This window comes from Piliocolobus tephrosceles, chromosome 9 (assembly GCF_002776525.5).
Source record: "Piliocolobus tephrosceles isolate RC106 chromosome 9, ASM277652v3, whole genome shotgun sequence".
NCBI classification, from domain to species: Eukaryota; Metazoa; Chordata; class Mammalia; order Primates; family Cercopithecidae; genus Piliocolobus; species Piliocolobus tephrosceles.
Window position 1 is genome coordinate 42044050 of NC_045442.1, and position 21499 is coordinate 42065548.

The window sequence follows — 21499 nt, forward strand, 5'->3', positions numbered from 1 at the left end:
GTTATATGACTGAATATACTTGTCAAAATTCATCAAACTATATACTTTAGAAGTATCATTTTTACTATCTATAAATTGTACCTCAATAAACTGGACTCACAAAATTTAGTAGGTCAAGTAGCGGTGTTGAAAGAAAAATAGACTTCAACTAAGTGTATTTTAGGAGTGCCAGAAAGGTTTGTCATTAGGAAATCCAACAATATAATTCCCTCCAGCAACAAATTAAGGGGAAAAATGATGTAATCAATAAATGTCAGAAAAGGGCTTGGTACAATCAGCAGCCATTTCTAATTAAAATGTTAATTAAAATATTAAATATACAAAAGAAGCTCTTACAAAAATATACCAGGAAACATATACAAAAATAATCACAACAAAAAGCTGGAAACAACCCAAATGCCCATCAACAGGAGAATGGGTAAATAGCTTGTGGTTTCCACACAATGTACTATTACACAGCAGTGAAAAGAATAACTCACAGCTACATATGAAGATATGGATGAATCCTAGCAATAGAATATGGGGTGAAAAATAGAAGTCCTCAACTTTAGTTTTTCCTTATTTTATAAAACAGTATTGTGCTGCCTCATGCTCCTAAAGTATTACAGGCATGAGTCACTGTGCCTGGCCACCATAGCTTATTAATGGGCTAAATTATCCATAGCGTGAAGGCTACTATAGAAATGCTCTAACAAATCTGGAAAACAATTGCGTTGAACCTCAAGTAAATTTTCTTTTCTTTTCTTTTTTTTTTTTGAAACGGAGTCTTGCTTTGTCTCCCAGGCTGGAGTGCTGTGGCGTGATCTCGACTCACTGCAAGCTCCATCCCCCGGGTTCACGCCATTCTCCTGCCTCAGCCTCCAGAGTAGCTGGGACTACAGGCGCCTGCCACCATGCCCGGCTAATGTTTTGTATTTTTAGTAGAGACGGCGTTTCACCGTGTTAGCCAGGACCGTCTTGATCTCCTGACCTCATGATCTGCCCGCCTCAGCCTCCCAAAGAGCTGGGATTACAAGCGTGAACCACCACGCCCGGCCAACCTCAAGTAAATTTTCTACTTACCAGAACAACGCCAAACACTCTTTAAGGGAAGACAATAAATTTAGTAACTCAACAACTTAAAATTATAATGTCCAACATCCAATAAAAAATTGTTAGACATGCCAAGAAGGAAAATAAGACTCATAACCAGGAAAAAAATCAGTCAATAGAAACAGACTCAGAAATGATAGGGATGATACAAGTAGGAGCCAAGAATGCTAAAACAACTAATATAACTATGTTCAAGTATTTAAAGACAAACATGAATGCAGCAAGGAGAAAAATGGAAGACACAAAAAAGAGCCAAATGGAATTTCTAGATATTTGACATTTAAAAATTACTAGATGAGATTAATAGCAAGTTTAACACTGCAGAAGAAAAGATAACAATGCATTATAGGCTTTATAATATTTCTAGAAGTAAAATGTGCAACAATAGCATAAAGGATGGGAGAGTGAAATATGCGTATACTGTTAAAACTTTATATTTTTTATACTATAAATTGGCATAATACTATTTGAAAGTATACTGCAAAAAGGGAAAGAAGGACAATGTAACTCCTAGAGCAATTCCAAAAAAAAAAAAAAAAAAAAAACCACCAAAAAGCATGGGAAATAAGCATTTAGTTGAGATAAAATTATTTAAAAATACTCAATTGACTTTAAGGAAGGCAAGGAAAGATGCGAAAATGAATAAATATGCTAGGCACAGTGGCTCATGTCTGTAATCCCAGCAATTTAGGAGGCTCAGGCAGGAGGATCACTGGAGCCCAGGAGTTCAAGGTTGCAGTGAGCTATGATCACGCCACTCTAGCCTAGGTGACAGAGTGAAACTCTGTCTCCAAAAAAAAAAAAAAGTAATAAATAACAGATTCAACAAATAAAAAGCAAATAGTACATGGCAGATTTAATTCCTACCACACTAGTAATTATATTAATAAAAATGATCTAAACACTCCAATTCAAAGGAAGATTTTTGTCAGACATGATTTAAAAGAAAACCAAGCCATACTCAAATGTATACCTCTGCAAATAGCCCACTTTAAATATAAAGACATACGTTAAAAGCAAAAAGATGAAAAAAGATACACCATGAAAAAATAAATCTTAGAAAAGCTTGTCTGATGTATCAATATCAGTCAAAGTAGACTTTAGACGAAAGACATGGTATCTACGAAAACATAGCAAACTGCATTCCTAGTGTAATATAGGTAAAAATAGGGTCCCTGCTTTTGTGTCTATGGGTACAAGTAAGGGCACCTACTTTTGCTTCTCAACTGCCTTGGTGATTCCCTCTTCTTTTTCTAGAAGCATGGGGAGTGCTATGCTTTGAATGTGTCCCCTCCAAAATTTGGGTGTTGAAATGTAATGGCCAAAGTGAGGATTAAGAGGTGGGGCCTTTAAGAGGTCATTAGGCCATGAGGTCTCCTTCTTCATCAATGAAATTAAGGCCCTCATAAAAGAGGCTTTATGCAGGATTTGATTGAATTGCCTTCTGCCTTCCATTATGTGAGGCCACAAGGTTCCACTCCTCTGAAGGATGCAGTAACAAGGTGCCATCCTGGAAGCAGAGAACAGCCCTCGCTAGACAGCAGTCCTGGTGCCTAAAGTTCTGATGTTCACAGTAATCACCTTATGTGTTTATCTCCACCGTGTAGGATTGTTTTTCTTTGTGTGCTGCTAACCAAGCAAGAAGTGTGAGATTATTCTTCTATTCAAAGACATTTGATCAGGAAGTTGGTTTAAAAAAACTCACAGGTTCTGTCCAACTTTAGGGAACTATGAGTCTGTTGTCTGGAGAGATGCCAAGATGACAGCTCTGAATCATCTTTGTAGATATTCAGGAATAGGAGTCTACCTGGATGTGGGTGGAAATAAATCATTGCAGCTGATAGATTAATTTGTGCTACTCCAGAATTAATAATTGAGTGCATGAAACCTTTGGATCTTTCATTATTCCTTTCCCATGTGCAATTGCGTTTTTGGACAACAGAATAACAGAATCTTGGCATTAGTGTGAAACTTCCTTGCCATTGAGGCTGACCTCCCACATAAAGCGTTTCTGCCTTTAGTATCTCTGACAGATCTTCTAGGCTTTGCCTGAGCAAGTCCAATGAGCAAACTCCTGCTAGTTTTCCAGTCCAACTGGACAGCCTAGTCATTTGAAAGGCTTCCCTTACAGTGAATCAAAATTTGGGCTTTACCACTTCACCCATTGGTTCTAGTTCAGCTTAGGAGCCACACACACATTTCTCTTCCACATGCGAATTCTACAGATCTGTTAAGACACATCTTGTACATTCTCCTAGATGTCATAGGCCAAACTCCTCCAGTTCCTTCGACAGCATATGCAATGATCCTCTTGTCCTCTTTCAGATTTCCTGTTTGCCAATGATCCCCCTTAAATGCAGTAGGCAGAACACACTGCTTTCATACTTAATTATAACTACCATTTACTGCCAGGCACCTTGGTTATAGATGCCTTTCATGTATTGTCTCACTTATTCCTCCTAACAATCCCAAGCAGGTGGTTCTTATTGTTTCTTATTTTATAGATAAGGAGTCTGCAGTTCAAGTAAGTTAAGTCACTAATGGGATCAAGTTTATGGAGCAGTGAAGAGCAGGACTGGGTGTGATGGCTTCCAAAACCTACAACTCTCCACCACTATGGTTATTTTACTACCTAATGAGCTACTTATAATATATAGAAATTAAATTTCTTTTTTCTGCTCTTCAGGCAGTGTACATAGTCCCCTGGTTAATGTTGAATGTGATCCAGAAGTCTAGTGGCTGTGAGATAACTGGTTCTGCTGGAGGGCCCAGTGGTGTGGTCTAAGCAAATGCTGAGGGCCGCTCTGTGACTCATCACTAGTTGAGTCCCTCGATGGCACATTGCAGGCATTCCAGTGTTCATTCATTAATATACTGCCAGTGCTTACTTGAAGGAAGTAATTATTAGGGAATGGCCGTTGGGAAACTACGGACAGGTGCTTTGGGGTAGTGAGTCAGACCTAGATTGCCCTTTAACAAAAATATGATACAGGCTAAGCAGCAAGGATATGAAGCAGAGAGTGGTGATGCTATTGGAGATGGATTGCAGTGCCTCAGACTTCAGAGGAGGGAGGAATCGTGTTCAAGAGTGCGGGGAATCTGGCAAAACTTTGTTGAGGAGGTGGCATTTGAGCAAGTTTCTAACTTTCTCTGCTTTAGTTTCATACTCTGAAGATGATATTTAAATTGATTCTTATCTCATTGGGTTGTTACCAGCATCAAATAAAACAGTTTGAGGGAGTGCTTAGTACAATGCCTGTCATTCAGTAAGTCATCAATAAAGTTAACTATTGCTATTTCAGGGGCAGTGTTAGGTCAGGATCAAACACAGGGTTTTGAAGGTATCCAGGCCTGGGGCCAAGCCCAGTGTGATGTGATTATGAGCACTTAACAGCTCGGAGCCCAAATCCTCATCTGTAAAATGGAGTGAGTGACAGTACCTCCTTCATAGGTAGGCTGATTATATGAGCTAATGCTAACATAATATCTGGAAAATAGTAAGTTGTCAGAAATTGTTAGCTATGGTTACTTATTATCTTTTGAGCTAGTCTTGGAGGATGGGTAGGATTTGGGTGAGAGGAAGAACATTCCAGATAGATAGTGTACCCCAGGCACAAGGTGCACTGTGATTGGTGAGGCGGTCACTGCTATTGGTGAGGAGGTCACTGCAGCTGGGCAATATAAACTCCATGAGGCAATGAAGAGAGTGGAGAGAGCCAGGTGGTCTTACGTGCATGATGTTCAAGATCTCGCTGGGCTTCTGTTGCTCTCTTGTCCCTCCTAGTTCTGTGTCCCACCTCTGAAGCCAGCCTCAGGTTTTTCCACTGTGGCTCGTCATTTGCCAACTTTGTGACTCTAATTGCTTCATAACCAGACTCCTCCCTCTTTCTCCTCTTGCATCTCTTCCATCTGTTCTCTACACAGAAACTGTTAGAGTGATTTTTTTTTTCATTTTAAAATTTTTATAGATTTAGGGCGATTGCGTTACACAGATATATTGTGTAATGATGACGTCTGGGCTTTTAGTGTAGACATGACCCAAAGAGTGTACATTTAAAAAACGCAAACTTGATCACCTACCTCATCTGCTTAACCCCTTCAATGGTTTCCCATGGCACTCAGGGCAAAATCTAAAGCCCTTATGATAGTTTAAAACCTTCTGAATGATCTAGCTTCTTATTTGCCCTTGTATCAGTCGGCATTCTAGCAGGAAGATAGCATAGTCAAAATGGGTAATTACAAGAGTGTGGACAGGATCTGAGAAAACTAACAAGAGGTGGTGTAGTCCCCAGTGGGCAAGAACTCGGGGAGCTGTTACCATCTCTTAGTCTGTAGGAAAAGTGGAGAGAGCCATTGTAGAGTCTGTGGAGCAGCTCCACGGAGAGGACCACCTAATAGAAGCCATGGCCATTGGTAGAGGAGTGACGCCAATCATAGCCACCTGTCAGGGTGGAAGCTGGGAAAATAAATACTTTGATTTCATTCTCCTCCTACACTCTGCTCTCTTGCCAGGGTCTCTTGTTGACAGAATCTAACCAGATGCTAGAGGGTAGGGAAGGCCATCGATGTAGTTCATACAGGCACAAAATAGGTTGTAAGTGTGTGGCAAATGGATCGGGAGGGGCAATAAGAAGTCTCTAGTAGGCCCTTGTATAGTTTCTCTAAGGTGCCATGTACTTCAAATATGTGGCTTCTTTTTGTCTCCCCATACGTCCCCCTTCACCTAGGGATGCTTGCTTGCTTTTACTTTTAGTCTGCGTATCACTCACTCACTGAGAAAGCCTTCCTTAACGTCCCTCAGTTTAGATCATCACATGTTCTTATGGCATCCTCTAGTTATCTTTTGATATGCTTATGAAAATTGCATCATAATTAATTGTATAATTATTGGATTAATCATAGTTTCTCTGTTACTCTGAGAATGTAAGACCCAGTGGTCTTTTTTTCTCACAGTACCCTCAGCCTTGAGAACAGTGGGCTTCATAGTAGAACACCAATACTTATTTGTTAAGTAATTGAATACCTAATACTCATATTGTCCAATCTTTAAATTTCTCCTTATATACTACCAAACTTTGATTAGAGTCAATCTTGCTAACTTTAGGAGTGAACCTGAAACCTTAGTGAGCAAATACAGCAAGATAGTTCAAGAATTTTTTAAAAAGAGTGTATTTAAGTTCTGGGATACATATGCAGAACGTGCAGGTTTGTTACATAGGAATATATGTGCCATGGTGGTTTGCTGCACCCATCAACTCGTCATCTACATTAGGTATTTCTCCTAATGCTATCCCTCCCCTTGCCTCCCACCCCCTGGCAGGCCCCAGTGCGTGATGCTCCCCTCCCTGTGCCCATATGTTCTCACTGTTCAACTCCCACTTATGAGTGAGAACATGTGGTGTTTGGTTTTCTGTTCCTGTGTTAGTTTGCTGAGAATGATGGTTTCCAGCTGCATCCATGTCCCTGCAAAGGACATGAACTCATTCTTTTTCATGGCTGCGTAGTATTCCATGGTATATATGTGCCACATTTTCTTTATCCAGTCTATCATTGATGGGCATTTGGATTGGTTCCAAGTCTTTGCTATTGTGAATAGTGCTGCAATAAACATACATGTGCATGTGTCTTTAGAGTAGAATGATTTATAATACTTTGTGTATATACCCAGTAATGGGATTGCTGGGTCAAATGGTATTTCTAGTTCTAGATCCTTGATAAATTGCCACACTGTTTTCCACAATGTTTGAGCTAATTTACACTACCACCAACAGTGTAAAAGAGTTCCTACTTCTCCACATTCTCTCCAGCATCTGTTGTTTCCTGACTTTTTAATGATCGCCATTCTAACTGGCATGAGATGGTATCTCATTGTGGTTTTGATTTGCATTTCTCTAATGACCAGTGATAATGAGCTTTTTTTCATATGTTTGTCGGCTGCATAAATGTCTTCTAAGTGTCTGTTTATACCTTTCACCCACTTTTTGATGGGGTTGTTTGTTTTTTTCTTGTACATTTGTTAAAGTTCCCTGTAGATTCTGGATATTAGCCCTTTGAAAGGTGGATAGATTGCAAAATTTTTCTCCCATTCTGTAGGTTACCTGTTCACTCTGATGGTAGTTTCTTTTGCTGTGCAGAAGCTCTCTAGTTTAATTAGGTCCCGTTTATCAATTTTGGCTTTTGTTGCCATTGCTTTTGGTGTTTCAGTCATGAAGTCTTTGCCCATGCCTATGTGCTGAATGATATTGCCTAGATTTTCTTCTACGGATTTTATGGTTTTAGGTCTTACATTTAAATATTTAATCCGTCTTGAGTTAATTTTTGTATAAGGTGTAAGGAAGGGGTCCAGTTTCAGTTTTTTGTATATGGCTAGTCAGTTTTCCTGACACCATTTATTAAATAGGGAATCCTTTCCCCATTGCTTGCTTTTGTCAGGTTTGTTAAGGATCAGGTGGTTGTAGATGTGTGGTGTTATTTCTAAGGCCTCTGTTCTGTTCCATTGGTCTATATATCTGTTTTGGTACCAGTGCCAAGCTGTTTTGATTACTGTAGCCTTGCAGTATAGTTTGAAGTCAGGTACTATGATGCCTTCAGGTTTGTTCTTTTTGCTTAGGATTGTCTTGGCTATACAGGCTCTTTTTTTGGTTCCATATGAAATTTAAAGTGGTTTTTTCCACTTCTACCAAGTCAGTGGTAGCTTGATGAGAAAAGCATTGAATCTGTAAATTCCTTTGGGCAGTATGGCCATTTTCATGATACTGATTCTTCCTATCCCTGAGCATGGAATGTTTTTACATTTGTTTGTGTCCTCTCTTATTTCCTTGAGCAGTAGTTTGTAGCTCTTCTTGAAGAGGTCCTTCATATCCCTAGTAAATTCTATTTCTAGGTTTTTTATTCTCTTTGTGGCAATTGTGAATAGGAGTTCACTCATGATTTGGCTTTCTGTTTGTGTATTATTGGTGTATAGGGATGCTTGTGATTTTTGCACATTGATTTTGTATCCTGAGACTTTGCTGAAGTTGCTTATCAGCTTAAGGAGTTTTAGGCTGAGATGATGAGGTTTTCTAAATATATACTCATGTCATCTGCCAACAGAGATAATTTGACTTTCTCTCTTCCTATTTGAAAACCTTTATTTCTTTCCCTTTCCTGATTGCCCTGGCCAGAACTTCCAATACCATGTTGAATAGGAGTGGTGACAGAGGACATCCTTGTCTTGTGCCATGTTTCAAAGGGAATGCTTCCAGCTTTTGCCCATTCAGAATGATATTGGCTGTGGGTTTGTCATAAATAGCTCTTATTATTTTCAGATACATTCCATCAATACCTAGTTTATTTAGAGTTTTTAGCATGAAGGGTGTTGAATTTTATCGAAGGCCTTTTCTGCATCTATTGAGATAATTATGTTTTTTGTCACTGGTTGTGTTTATGTGATGGATTATATTTATTGATTTGTGTATGTTGAACCAGCCTTGCATCCCAGGGATGAAACTGACTTGATCGTAGTGGATAAGATTTTTGATGTGCTGCTGGATTCTGTTTGCCAGTATTTTATTGAGGATTTTTGCATTGATGTTCATCAGGGATTATTGGCCTGAAATTTTCTTTTTTTTGTTGTGTCTCTGCCAGGTTTTGTTATCAGGATGATGTTGGCTTCATAAAAAGAGTAAGGGAGGAGTCCCTCTTTTCCTATTGCTTGGAAGAATTTCAGAAGGAATAGTACTGGCACCTCTTTTTACCTCTGGTAGAATTTGGCTGTGAATCTATCTGGTCCTGGGATTTTTTGGGTTGGTAGGCTATTAATTACTGCCTCAATTTCAGAACTTGTTATTGGTCTATTCAGAGGTACGACTTCTTCCTGGTTTAGTCTTTGGAGGGTGTATGTGTTCAGAAATTTGTCCATTTCTTCTAGGTTTTCCAGTTTGTTTGCATAGAGATGCTTATAGTATTCTTTGATGGTAGTTTGTATTTCTGTGGGATCAGTGGTGATATCCCCTTCATCATTTTTTATTGTGTCCATTTGACTCTTCTCTCTTTTCTTCTTTATTAGTCTGGCTAGCAGTGTATCTATTTTATTACTCTTTTCATAAAAGCAGCTCCAGGATTCATTGATTTTTTGAAGGGTTTTTTGTGTCTTTATCTCCTTCAGTTGTGCTCTGATCTTAGTTATTTCTTGTCTTCTGCTAGCTTTTGAATGTGTTTACTCTTGCTTCTCTAGTTCATTTAATTGTGCTGTTAGGGTGTCAATTTTAGATCTTTCCTACTTTCTCTTGTGGGCATTTAATGCTATAAATTTCCCTTTAAACACCACTGCTTTAGCTGTGTCCCAGAGATTCTGGTACATTGTGTCTTTGTTCTCACTGGTTTCAAAGAACTTATTTATTTCTGCCTTAATTTCGTTATTTACCCAGTAGTCATTCAGGAGCACATTGTTCAATTTCCATGTAGTTTTGTGGTTTTGAGTGAGTTTCTTAATCCTGAGTTCTAATGTGATTGCACTGTGATCTGTGAGACTCTTATGATTTCCATTCTTTTGCATTTACTGAGTAGTGTTTTACTTCCAATTATGTGGTCCATTTTAGAATAAGTGCAATGTGGTGCTGATAAGAATGTATATTCTGTTGATTTGGGGTGGAGGGTTCTGTAGACGTGTATTAGATCCACTTGGTCCAGAGATTAATTCAAGTCCTGAATATCCTTGTTAATTTTCTGTCTCGTTGATCTGTCTAATATTGACAGTGGGATGTTAAAGTCTCCCACTATTATTTTGTGGGAGTCTAAGTCTCTTTGTAGGTCTCTAAGAACTTGCTTTATGAATCTGGGTGCTCCTGTATTGGGTGCATATACATTTAGGATAGTTAGCTCTTCCTGTTGCATTGATCCCTTTACCATTATGTAATGCTCTTCTTTGTCTTTTATGATCTTTGTTGGTTTAAAGTCTGTTTTATTAGAGACTAGGATTGCAACCCCTGCTTTTTTTTTGCTTTCCATTTGCTGGGTAAATCTTCCTGCATCCTTGTATTTTGAGCCTATGTGTGTCTTTGCATGTGAGATGGTCTCCTGAATACAGCACACTAATGGGTCTTGACTCTTTATCCAATTTGCCAGTCTCTGTCTTTTAATTGTAGCATTTAACTCATTTACATTTAAGGTTGATATTGTTATGTGTGAATTTGATCCTGTCATTAAGATGCTAGCTGGTTATTTTGCCCATTAGTTGATGCAGTTTCCTCATAGTGTCAATGGTCTTTACATTTTGGTATGTTTTTGTAGTGGCTGGTACTGGTTTTTTCTTTCCATATTTAGTGCTTCCTTCAGGAGCTCTTGTAAGGCAGGACTCGTGGTGACAAAATCCCTCAGCATTTGCTTTTTTGTAAAGGATTTTATTTCTCCTTTGCTTGAGAAGCTTAGTTTGGCTGGATATGAAATTCTGGGTTGAAAATTCTTTTTTTTCAAATGTTGAATGTTGGCCCCCACTCTTTTCTGGCTTATAGGTTTCTGCAGAGATATCTACTGTTAGTCTGATGGGCTTTCCTTTGTGGGTAACCCGATCTTTCTCTCTGGCTGCCCTTAACAATTTTTTCCTTCATTTCAACCTTGGTGAATCTGATGATTATGTGTCTTGGGGTTGCTCTTCTCGAGGAGTATCTTTGTGGTGTTCTCCATGTTTCCTGAATTTGAATGTTGGCCTGTCTTGCTAGGTTGGGGAAGTTTTCCTGGATAATAACCTGAAGAGTGCTTTCCAACTTGGTTCCATTCTCCTTGTCACTTTCAGGTATACCAATAAAATGTTTTCACATAATCCCATATTTCTTGGAGGCTTTGTTCGTTCCTTTTCATTCTTTTTTCTCTAATCTTGTCTTCATGTTTTATTTCATTAAGCTGATCTTTAATCTCTGATATCCTTTCTTCCACTTGGTCGATTTGGTTATTGATACTTGTGTATGCTTCACAAAGTTCTCGTGCTGTGTTTTTCAGTTCCATCATTTATGTTCTTCTCTAAACTGGTTATTCTAGTTCGCACTCCCTGTAACCTTTTATCAAGGTTCTTAGCTTCCTTGCATTGGGTTAGAAATGCTCCTTTAGCTTGGAGGAGTTTGTTATTACCCACCTTCTGAAGTCTACTTCTGTCAATTCATCAAACTCATTCTCCATCTTGTTTTGTTCCCTTGCTGGTGAGGAGTTGTGATCTATTGGAGGAGAAGAGATGTTCTGATTTTTGGAATTTTCAGCCTTTTTGCACTGGTTTTTCCTTACCTTTGTGGATTTATCTACCTTTGGTCTTTGATATTGGTGACTATCAGATGGGGATTTTGTGTGGATGTTCTTTTTGTTAATGTTGATGCTATTCCTTTCTGTTTGTTAGTTTTCCTTCTAACTGTCAGGCCCTTCTGCTGCAGTTCTGCTGGAGTTTGCTGGAAGTCCACTCCAGACCCTATTTGCCTGGGTATCACCAGTGGAGGCTGCAGAACAGCAAAGATTGTTGCCCGTTCCTTCCTCTGGAAGCTTTGTTCCAGAGGGGCACCTATCAGATGCCAGCCAGAGCTCTTCTGTAGGAGGTGTCTGTTGACCCCTGCTGGGAAGTATCTCCCAGTCAGGAGGCACAGGAGTCAGGGACCCACTTGAGGAGGTGGTCTGTCCCTTAGCAGAACTCGAGCACTGTGCCTGGAGATTTGCTGCTCTCTTCAGAGCTAGCATGGAGGAACATTTAAGTTTGCTGAAGCTGCACTCACAGCTTCCCGCAGGTGCTCTGTCCCAGGGAGATGGGAGTTTTATCTATAAGCCCTGACTGGCACTGCTGCCTTTCTTTCAGAGATGCCCTGCCCAGAGAGGAGGACTCTAGAGAGGCAGTCTGGCTAGAGTGACTTTGCAGCACTGAGGTGGGCTCTGCCTAGTTTGAACTTCCCAGTAGCTTTGTTTACACTGTGAGGGGAAAACCTCCTACTCAAGCCTCAGTAATGGCAGACGCCCCTCCCCCCACCAAGCTCCAGCATCCCAGGTTGACTTCAGACTGCTCTGCTGGCAGCAAGAATTTCAAGCCAGTGAATCTTAGCTTGCTGGACTCCATGGGGGTGGGATCCGCTGAGCTAGACCACTTGGCTCCCTGGCTTCAGCCCCCTTTCCAGGGGAGTGAACGGTTCTGTCTCGCTGGCATTCCAGGTGCCACTGGGGTATGAAAAAATCTCCTGCAGCTAAGTCGGTGTCTGCCCAAATGGTCACCCAGCTTTGTGCTTGAAACTCAGGGTCCTCGTGGTGTAGGCACCCGAGGGAATCTCCTGGTCTGTGCATTGTGAAGACAGTGGGAAAAGTGTAGCATCTGGGCTGGATAGCTTTGTTCCTCATGGCACAGTCCCTCAAGGCTTTCCTTGGCTAGGGGAGGGAGTTCCCCGATCCGATCCCTTGCACTTCCCGGGTGAGGCGATGCCCTACCCTGCTTCTGCTTGCCCCTCATGGGCTGCACCCACTGTCTAACCAGTCCCAATGAGATGAGCCAGGTACCTCAGCTGGAAATGCAGAAATCACCCACTTCCTGCATTGGTCTCACTGGGAGCTGCAGAATGGAGCTATTCCTATTCAGCCAATTTGCCTGGGAATCAAGAAATGTTTTGAGTGTCTATGGTTTTCTAGGCACTGATAAGGGTAAGGGATACAGAGATGGATGATATTTGGTGCCTGTCCTCAGTGGGCCATAGTCTAATAGGGGAGATAGTTGCATAAACAAGTAAAAACACGGAGTGCTACAAAAACTATTCTAGCTATCTAAGCAAATTCATCTCTGGAGTACAGACAAAAGAGCAGGGCATTCTGTCTCTATCTTAGGGTTGGGGGAAGTTTAACATTGGACATTTGAGCCAGACCTTGAAGGATGGATACAATTTGGCCAGGTGAGGGACTTCCAGGGAGATGGAACAGTAGAAACAAACAGGAGAACATAGCACATTAGGAGAGGGACTTAGGTGACCCATGTACTTTCCACAATTAGAGGTGTACATTAGCCAGTGGAATTTTCCAGGAAATTTCAATGTCAGTGGCAAGCAATAACATGAGAGGCAGAAAGCAAGGAGACATTGGAAAATAGAGGAGGAAGAGGTATTTGAAGACCCACAAGGAAAAGGGGAAGATGGAAAATAGCCAGAAATAACAAAGAAGACTCAAATGATGACAAATGGTTTTATATATTAAAAGAATTCCTGATGAGTCATCATTTAAAAGAACCCAAGTCTCCATCAGCCCTGGTCCTCGTGTTTGACTTATGACCTGAAAACAAATCTGTCGTGTCCTAGGACAAATTGTGCTTTTGCTGAGGTTCCTGAGTCTGGGGCATTGGGTGGTTTGGTTGGCACTGCTCTGCGGTACTTTTGAAATAACATGTCCCCCGACTGCCAACTTAATAATACACTGTCCTTATTTAGAGTTTTTGTCAATACTCCTCTTTAGACTGTTTCTGAAAGCATCTTTTGACAGTTCATGTTCTTGTCACCTGCTGATTCACCACATTAATTTAACATCACATCATTTCACATCATTTCAACATCATCTTCTCAATTTTCTGTGCAAGATTCTGAAAGCAGCAAGTATTTTTCATAATTAATGTATACAATTTACCCAACAGGTATGTGTTGTTTGTGCTGGGTATTGTGTCCAGTGTTGGAGAAACACAGATGAATAAGACATTGCCCTTGTCCTCAGGGAGCTTACAGTCTAATGGAGGAGATAAATACAAACTGAATTTTTATAAAAGTAGCTGGTAAATGAAATGATAAAAAATAGTCACAAGGTCTTACGGAAAAGACAGAGGAAAGCCCCTGAGTTGGTGGAGGGAGGGCATGAAAGGCATCCTGGTCAGGTGACATCTGAACTGAGCCTTAAAGAAGGACTGGACATTAGTCAAGCAAAGGCGAATGGAGAGAGGATACTCCAGGTGGGATGGGCACTTTGTGAGTACAAGTGGGGATAGGGAATGACAAATGAAAATGAAGTCGGTGAGACAGGCAGAGATCTTGGAGGACTATGAATGTCAGCACTTTGTTTCGGTTGTTTATTTTTAGTAGATTTAGATTATGGGCAGCCACAGTAAGATTCTGTGGTCAGAACTACATTTTAGACACCTTGTTGGTTGTGAGAAAGATGCACCTGAGTGACAAAAGATACATTGGGAAAAGCTGGTTCGAAGGCTATTACAATTCAAGTGAGGGATGGTGAGTGGCAAGGGAGTGGAGAAGAGGACATCGATTTTGGGAAGTAGTAAGAAGGTCAAAGCAGGTAGGACTCAGTGATTGATTATATGGAGGTGAGGAAGACAGAAGTGTCCAACAAGATGTTCATGCTTAGATCCTACTTTAATGTCTGTGAATGAAGCAGCTAACTACTCAGATAAGGTATACACATGAAGTTAGGTCCTGGCTTGGAAGCCTGACCCAATTACTTAATAGTTGTGAACCTACTATAGTCATTCAGCCTTATCAGGTCTCAGTTTCCCCTTTTGCAAGATGAAATCAGAAGAGTGGCTTCACAGAGTTTTAATGAAGATTAAATAAAGGCTATGAAGGCATTTGTAAAGTTGAAAGAGCTAATCACGTGTAAAATGTATTGCTCACATGCTGCCACTGCGATTTTGACCAATTGGATCTTGTATTTCTGTTTGTAGCAGAATAAAAACTTCTTCCAGTATCTACTATAAAGAAGACTAAATTTTGCAAATAGCATTAAAACTTTGAATTGGGAATGGGACAGGGTAGATGCAAGATAAAAGAAAGTGATACCTAATCATCTTTTCATCTTTTGCCCTATTTTAACAATAGTCCTCTGTTGTTGTTGTTGTTGTTATTCTTCTTCTTCTTCTTTTTTTTTGAGATGAAGTCCCATTCTTGTACCCGAGGCTGGAGTGCGATGGCATGATCATGGCTCACTGCAACCTCTGCCTCCCGGGTTCAAGCGATTCTCCTGTCTCAGCCTCCTGAGTAGCTGGGATTACAGGCACCTGCCACCACGCCCAGCTAATTTTTTTATTGTTAGTAGAGATGGGGTTTCACCATGTTGGCCAGGCTGGTCTCGAACTCCTGACCTCAGGTGATCCGCTCACCTCAGCCTCCCAAAGTACTGGGATGACAGGCATGAGCCCCCGCACCCGGACCTTCTTCTTTTTAATTTAATAGCATTTAACTTAAGAAAAAAATTAGTTTGTAATTATATTGTAGCAGTGATTATATCATAAAATATTTAAAAGGACCAAGCAGTGCTAGATTCATAGTTTGTTCTTAACATTAATTTCCTTTCTTCTATCTTTCTTCAGAAAGAAAAATTTATTTTAATCACCAGTTGTCTGAGCTCAAATTCCTGTAGCAAAGAAAACTCAACAATGTATATAGGAAAGCAAAACCTAATGATTTTTTGCTCAACATCATCACTTTTGATTATTGGAAGTTTTTTTTTTTTGACAGAGGAAGTAACAGCATTTTGAAGTTTTTTGTCTTCTTATCAGTGGCTCTCAAATAATTGCCAGGTTTACTAAGTGACTTAGGAGTTTAATAGTTGTTCATTTCAAAAGTTAATACCTTGCTAATAGACAGCAATAAGACTTGGAGAAAGTTGGCTTTAAAATGTGTTTTTCATGGACACGTAGAGGGGAACCACAGACACTGGGGCCTGTCAGAGGGTGGAGGGTGGGAGGAGGGAGAGGATCAGGAAAAATAACTTATAGGTACTAAGCTTAATACCTGGGTGATGAGACAATCTGTATAGCAACTCCCTGTGACACGAGTTTACCTACATAACAAACCTGCACATGTACCCCAACCTTAAAAAATGTGTTTTTAAAACTGTGGCTAACATTCTAGAGAATTTACTACTCTTCAGACAAAATATTAAGCCCTAGTAAAAATAGTTGACTCAGTAGGATCTGGAAAATTGTTCATCCTCTCCAACTTTCCCCAGTTGGAACTTTGAACCACTTACCAGCCACTTAGCAGCTGAACAGAAACAGTTCTCTGATAGACACAGAGCTCTGACTTTGACCAGATCTGCTTTTTCTCCTCATGGTTAAGGGAGAAAATCTAGCATTCTGGTTTAAAAGAAAGGAGCAAAGAGTTCTGAACGTCTTGTAGAGTGAGTAGTTATTAACGGTTATGTTCAGAGTTAGGAAAAAGGTGATGTGATGTGTTTGTGTGTGTGTGTGAGGTGAGTGGACTCATAGAGGAGGAGAGGTTTAATTTTGTCATATGAGAAAGAAAGTGTTATGGTATCTTACAAATGGGGGACTTGTTTTCTGTTTGGACTCCTCTGCCAAAGTGTCTTCAAAATCCCTCCAATAGCTAAAGTTCACAGTTGAATCCAGAAACCAGATTACAGAGCTAAAAAATAGACTAGACAATATGAATCTGGTGAGTAAATAGTGGCCTGGGTAGGCAGATAGCCTCTGCATCTCATAGGCTATTGGGTTTTCAAGCAAAAATACAGATTGCAAAGTCAGGATATAAAGATTTAGTAAAAACAAAAAAGAAAAAACACTAAAGGTACACATGCTTGCCCAGATAGAGCAATGAGAATACACACGAGGCATTCAGGCCCACCCAGTGCTGACACATCCCATCAGCGGTACCCATGAAGAGTTTTCTCCTGCTTCTTAGAAGGGAGGAACTTGAGATAGGAAAGAATGTGTACTTAAGAGTGTACATTAGGCTTGGCGTGGTGGCTCACACCTGTAATCCCAGCACTTTGGGAGGACAAGGCAGGCAGATCACTTGAGGTCAGGAGTTTGAGACCAGCCTGGCTAACATGGTGAAACCCCATCTCCTCTGAAAATACAAAAATTAGCTGAGTGTGGTTGCACACACCTGTAATCCTAGCTACTCTGGAAGCTGAGGCATGAGAATCGCTTGAACCCAGGAGGTGAAGGTTCTAGTGAGCCGAGATCACATCACTGCACTCCAGCCTGGGTGACAGAATGAGACTCCATCTCAAAAAAAAAAAAAAAAAAAAAAAAAAGAGTATATTGAATACATTGTCTCAGTGAGTTTTTTCTCACTGAGTAATTGTCCCAGTACTTTTTCTCTATCCCGTAAGTCCTAAGTTAAAAAGAAAACTCTCGGCTGGTCATGGTGGCTCACGCCTGTAATCCCAGCACTTTGGGAGGCCAAGGTGGGCGGATCATGAGATCAGGAGATCCAGACCATCCTAGCTAACATGGTGAAACCCTGTCTCTACTAAAAATACAAAAAAATTAGCCGGGCGTGGTGGCGGGCCGAGATCGCGTCACTGCACTCCAGCCTGGGTGACAGAGAGAGACTCCGTCTAAAAAAAAAAACTCTCTAAGTCACCCAAATTACAGTGTGCAGGGCAGCTGAACCAGGCCAGCCATCCCTTTGCAGAATTCCCTCTTGAGGTGCTTTATTCATACATGTTGTACTGTAGTCCCCCTCCACGGAGGTGTGAATAATTTCTTCCATACATCCTCCCAGTCCTCCCACCCCACCCTATATGTCTAGCCAGCTGCCCTTTTATTGAATAAGCCGTTTTTCAATGCCTCTTATGAGAAATATCCACTATATCATATATATGAAATTCTGATATGTAAGTAGTCTATTTTATGAACTCTTCCATCTCACTGATCTGATTCTTTACTCACACACCAATTCCAGTTTATTTTTTTAACTTTAACTTTATAACAAATTTAAACTGGTGGGGCTAGTATCTCTTCATTTTTCTTTTTCAAAAATACTTTTTCTTTTTCTTTTGATTTTTCTGATGTTGAAGTTTCCTATGAATTTTCATACATTTTGGCTAGTTTCTAATCCTCCCCCTGAACAAGTCATCCTTTTCCCATCTTCCATACATTCACACTAAAGCCTTTTAAAATGCCCTTCAGTAGGTGTTTTAATAATTTCTGCATAGATGATTTCTAATTTACATGTTTATTCACCCTAATCTTTCGATGAATACAGAGAAACTGCAGTAACTTAATGTAACTATTGACACAAAAGGATGGTACCTCCCCTACAGTCAGATTGTTATTTTATTCTCTGCTTATTTCATTTTGTAGTACTTACATCTCTAATATTGTTCATGATAATCCAGCATATTTAAAAAAATGTTTACACTTAAGATTCTCTCTCCTGGCCTGGCACAGTGGCTCAAGGCTATATAATCGCACTTTGGGAGGCCAATGTGGACAGATCACTTGAGGCCAGAAGTTTGAGACCAGTCTGGCCAACTTGGTGAAAACCCATCTCTACTAAAAATACAAAAATTAGCCAGGAATCATGGCGCATGCCTGTCATCTCAGCTACTCGGGAAGCTGAGGCAGGAGAATCACTTGAATCTGGGAAGTGGAGGTTCAAGTAGTGCCTCTGTACTCCAGCCTAGGCAACAGAGTGAGTCTGTCTAAAGAGAAAACCTCTCTCCTTTGACCCCTACCCCTCATGCTCCCCGGCCAGAATCTTCACCTTTAGCCAAATTCTTCTCCTTGTAGTTACCCAATAAGCCCTGGTCCTCTTTGGCCATCCTGACCCCCAGAGGCCTCTCCTTTCTTCAAAGTCCTGAAACATGTGTAGCAAATGTGTGTAATATTCACATGATCCATTTGCCACTAAGCCAACCTGATACAGTTATATCATTCTTTTTTTTTCATCCACCCTTCCCTCTCCTTTTCCTCACCTCACCTCACCTGAGATGTCTACATGTTTCAGGCAGCGTCCTGCACTTCCTTTTTCCCTTTCTTTCTTTCTTTTTTTTTTTTTTTGAGACAGAGTCTCACTCTGTCACCCAGGCTGGAGTGCTGTAGTGAGATCTCGACTCACTGCAACCTCCACCTCCTGGGTTCAAGTGATTCTTGTGCCTCAGCCTCCCAAGTAGCTGGGCCTGCCACCACGCCCAGCTAATTTTTGTATTTTTTAGTAGAGATGGGTTTTGACTATGTTGGCCAGGCTCGTCTTGAACTCCTGACCTCAAGTGATCCGCCTACCTTGGCCTCCCAAAGTGCTGGGATTACAGGCATGAGCCACCTCACCCAGCCCTGCACTTTCTTGAACCCCTTATTTTGCTAACAATTATGTTTTCCCACCACATCCAGACTGTTTCTGCTCTTACTGGAATATTTTACAAGTGGGGTTTGAGGTAAAAACTAAAAAATTTCCAGTAGTGAAAATTATACTTGAAAATCCCTGTAGTGCAAACTGACTGGCTGATAGCATAGTCTACTTGGCAACAAGCAGATTTGTTACTCCGTTCACTTCCCCCACTTGCCTCTGGGAATATGCCCTTTGAGTGGAACGGTGGGTGGCTGGCACCGTTTCAATGGTGATCTTATTGGCTCTCTCATTTGTTGAGCCACACAGCTGTATTCTTGTCATCTAAATGCCCTAAAGATGATAGCACATCATATTTAAGTTCTTCCCATTTTCCTGGTCTTCCCAAGTCCCACTACCTCCTTGAAGCTTCTGCAGATATTCCACAGCGAGCCTTCTCCTTTCAGGATCTCTCTGGCCTTCAGAGCTGCTTTTTGGTCTTGGTAAGTATCAGTGTGGTGCTTGTCTTTTTCAGAGCAACTCACACACTAGGAGCATGGATTCTAGAGGGGCTTGAAACTTGAAACTTCACCTACTAGCTGTGTGATCTTGGACAATTGGCCCCTTGGATGTCTTCATTTTCCTCATCTTTGAAATGGGTTTCTACCTTACCGAATTCTTGTAAAGATTACATGAGTTAATATTTCTTAGTGCTTAAAACAGTGCGTAGCCCAAAGTACGCACTATATGTTTTTCAGGTTGTATCCTTTTACTTAATATTGGAGTTCCTGTTGAATGTAGCTAAAGAAGGAGGGGCCTGGCGTGGTAATCACACCTGTAATCCCAGCACTTTGGGAGGCCGAGGTGGGCGGACCACGAGATCAGGAGATCGAGACCATCCTGGCTAACATGGTGAAACCCCGTCTCTACTAAAAAAAATACAAAAAATTAGCCGGGCATGGTGGTGGGCGCCTGTAGTTGCAGCTACTTGGGAGGCTGAGGCAGGAAAATGGCGTGAACCCGGGAGGCGGAGCTTGCAGTGAGTCGAGATCGCGCCACCCTACTCCAGCCTGGGCGACAGAGTGAGATTCTGTCTCCAAAAAAAAAAAAAAAAAAAAGGAAGAAGAAAATAGTGTAGGAGAGAGCTTACTATTAACTGAGTCAAATGAATTGGCACCTTTTTTGTCCTCCAAAACGCAAAACCTACTCCTTTTAATAATAATTTAAAAAAACAAAAACAGTTCTCAATTTCCCTGACTCTTCACAGAAACCTCATAAGTGATCTTCACTGAAGATCAGTTATGAAGTTTCTTTCAGTTACCACTAACTGCAGTTAACGTGCTGACATTTTTATACTAAAAACTATGAGGCTGAATTCTCGAGTACTTTCTTGATTAGGCACTGAAAAAAGACAAGCTTGCAGAAAATGAGTTGGCAACTTGCCACTCCCCCCGGGTGTTTTTCCAAAGGCAGTTCTCAGGCAATGTGTTGAGTGAATGCTGTAAGAGACCCACTTGTGTAGGCCTCCCAATCATCAGCTCCTTGCTTAGTAGCTTCTTAAAATGTCCCCTGGGTATTCTATGAATTTGTTTTTCTATAATAATGATTGTAACCTCCTCAAGGTCAAAGGACTATGACTGCTGAGACTTTGCAACCCCTGGCATAGAGCTGGAAATACTGCACAGCTCAATAATTTCCTGCTGATAGATTGATTGTTAAGATGGGTAGGACCAAGCAATGTTTAGATGCTGCCAAACCATAGTGGGAGAAAACCTATGAATAATAGTAAAACTCCCCACGATTCCTTTCTGCTCTGTCTTCACTGGTGCAACCCACAACTGAACACTGATTCCATCCTAGTTTCTCTCATTCCATAATGAAGGGGAGTAAAAGCTGGGAAGGAAACAGAAGTGAAAAGCCTGGATCATCCAGTTTAGAGGTTTACTGAGTGAGTGTTGAGTCCTTTTAGGAGAAAGTATGGTCTCCCTGAATCTTCCATTTGAAGGAGCTGAAAGAGAGACTGACTTCTATGGCATTAGTCAACACCAGGGGGCAGGAGAGAAAGCTGTATGAATGGAACAGGCGCAACCTGAAAGGGTGGTGTGAGTAAATGGCATAAGCATGTGAAAATTTCCACCACAGTTCTTGGCACCTAGCAGTACGCTATATGTGTTAGTTGAATCTCAAAGTTTTAATGCCCTTGAAAAATTATTTCTTAATTAAGTCATGTATGTTCATTGTAGAAAAATTAAAAAAATAAAGCAACAAAACAACAAGGACATTTTTAATTACTCATAATCTCGCCATTCCAAAATGAACTGTTCACATTTCTGTAGAGCACATTCTGTTCTCTATGCATGGATACCTTTCCCTCAAAATGCGATCACCATAAATTGTTATTTATATTT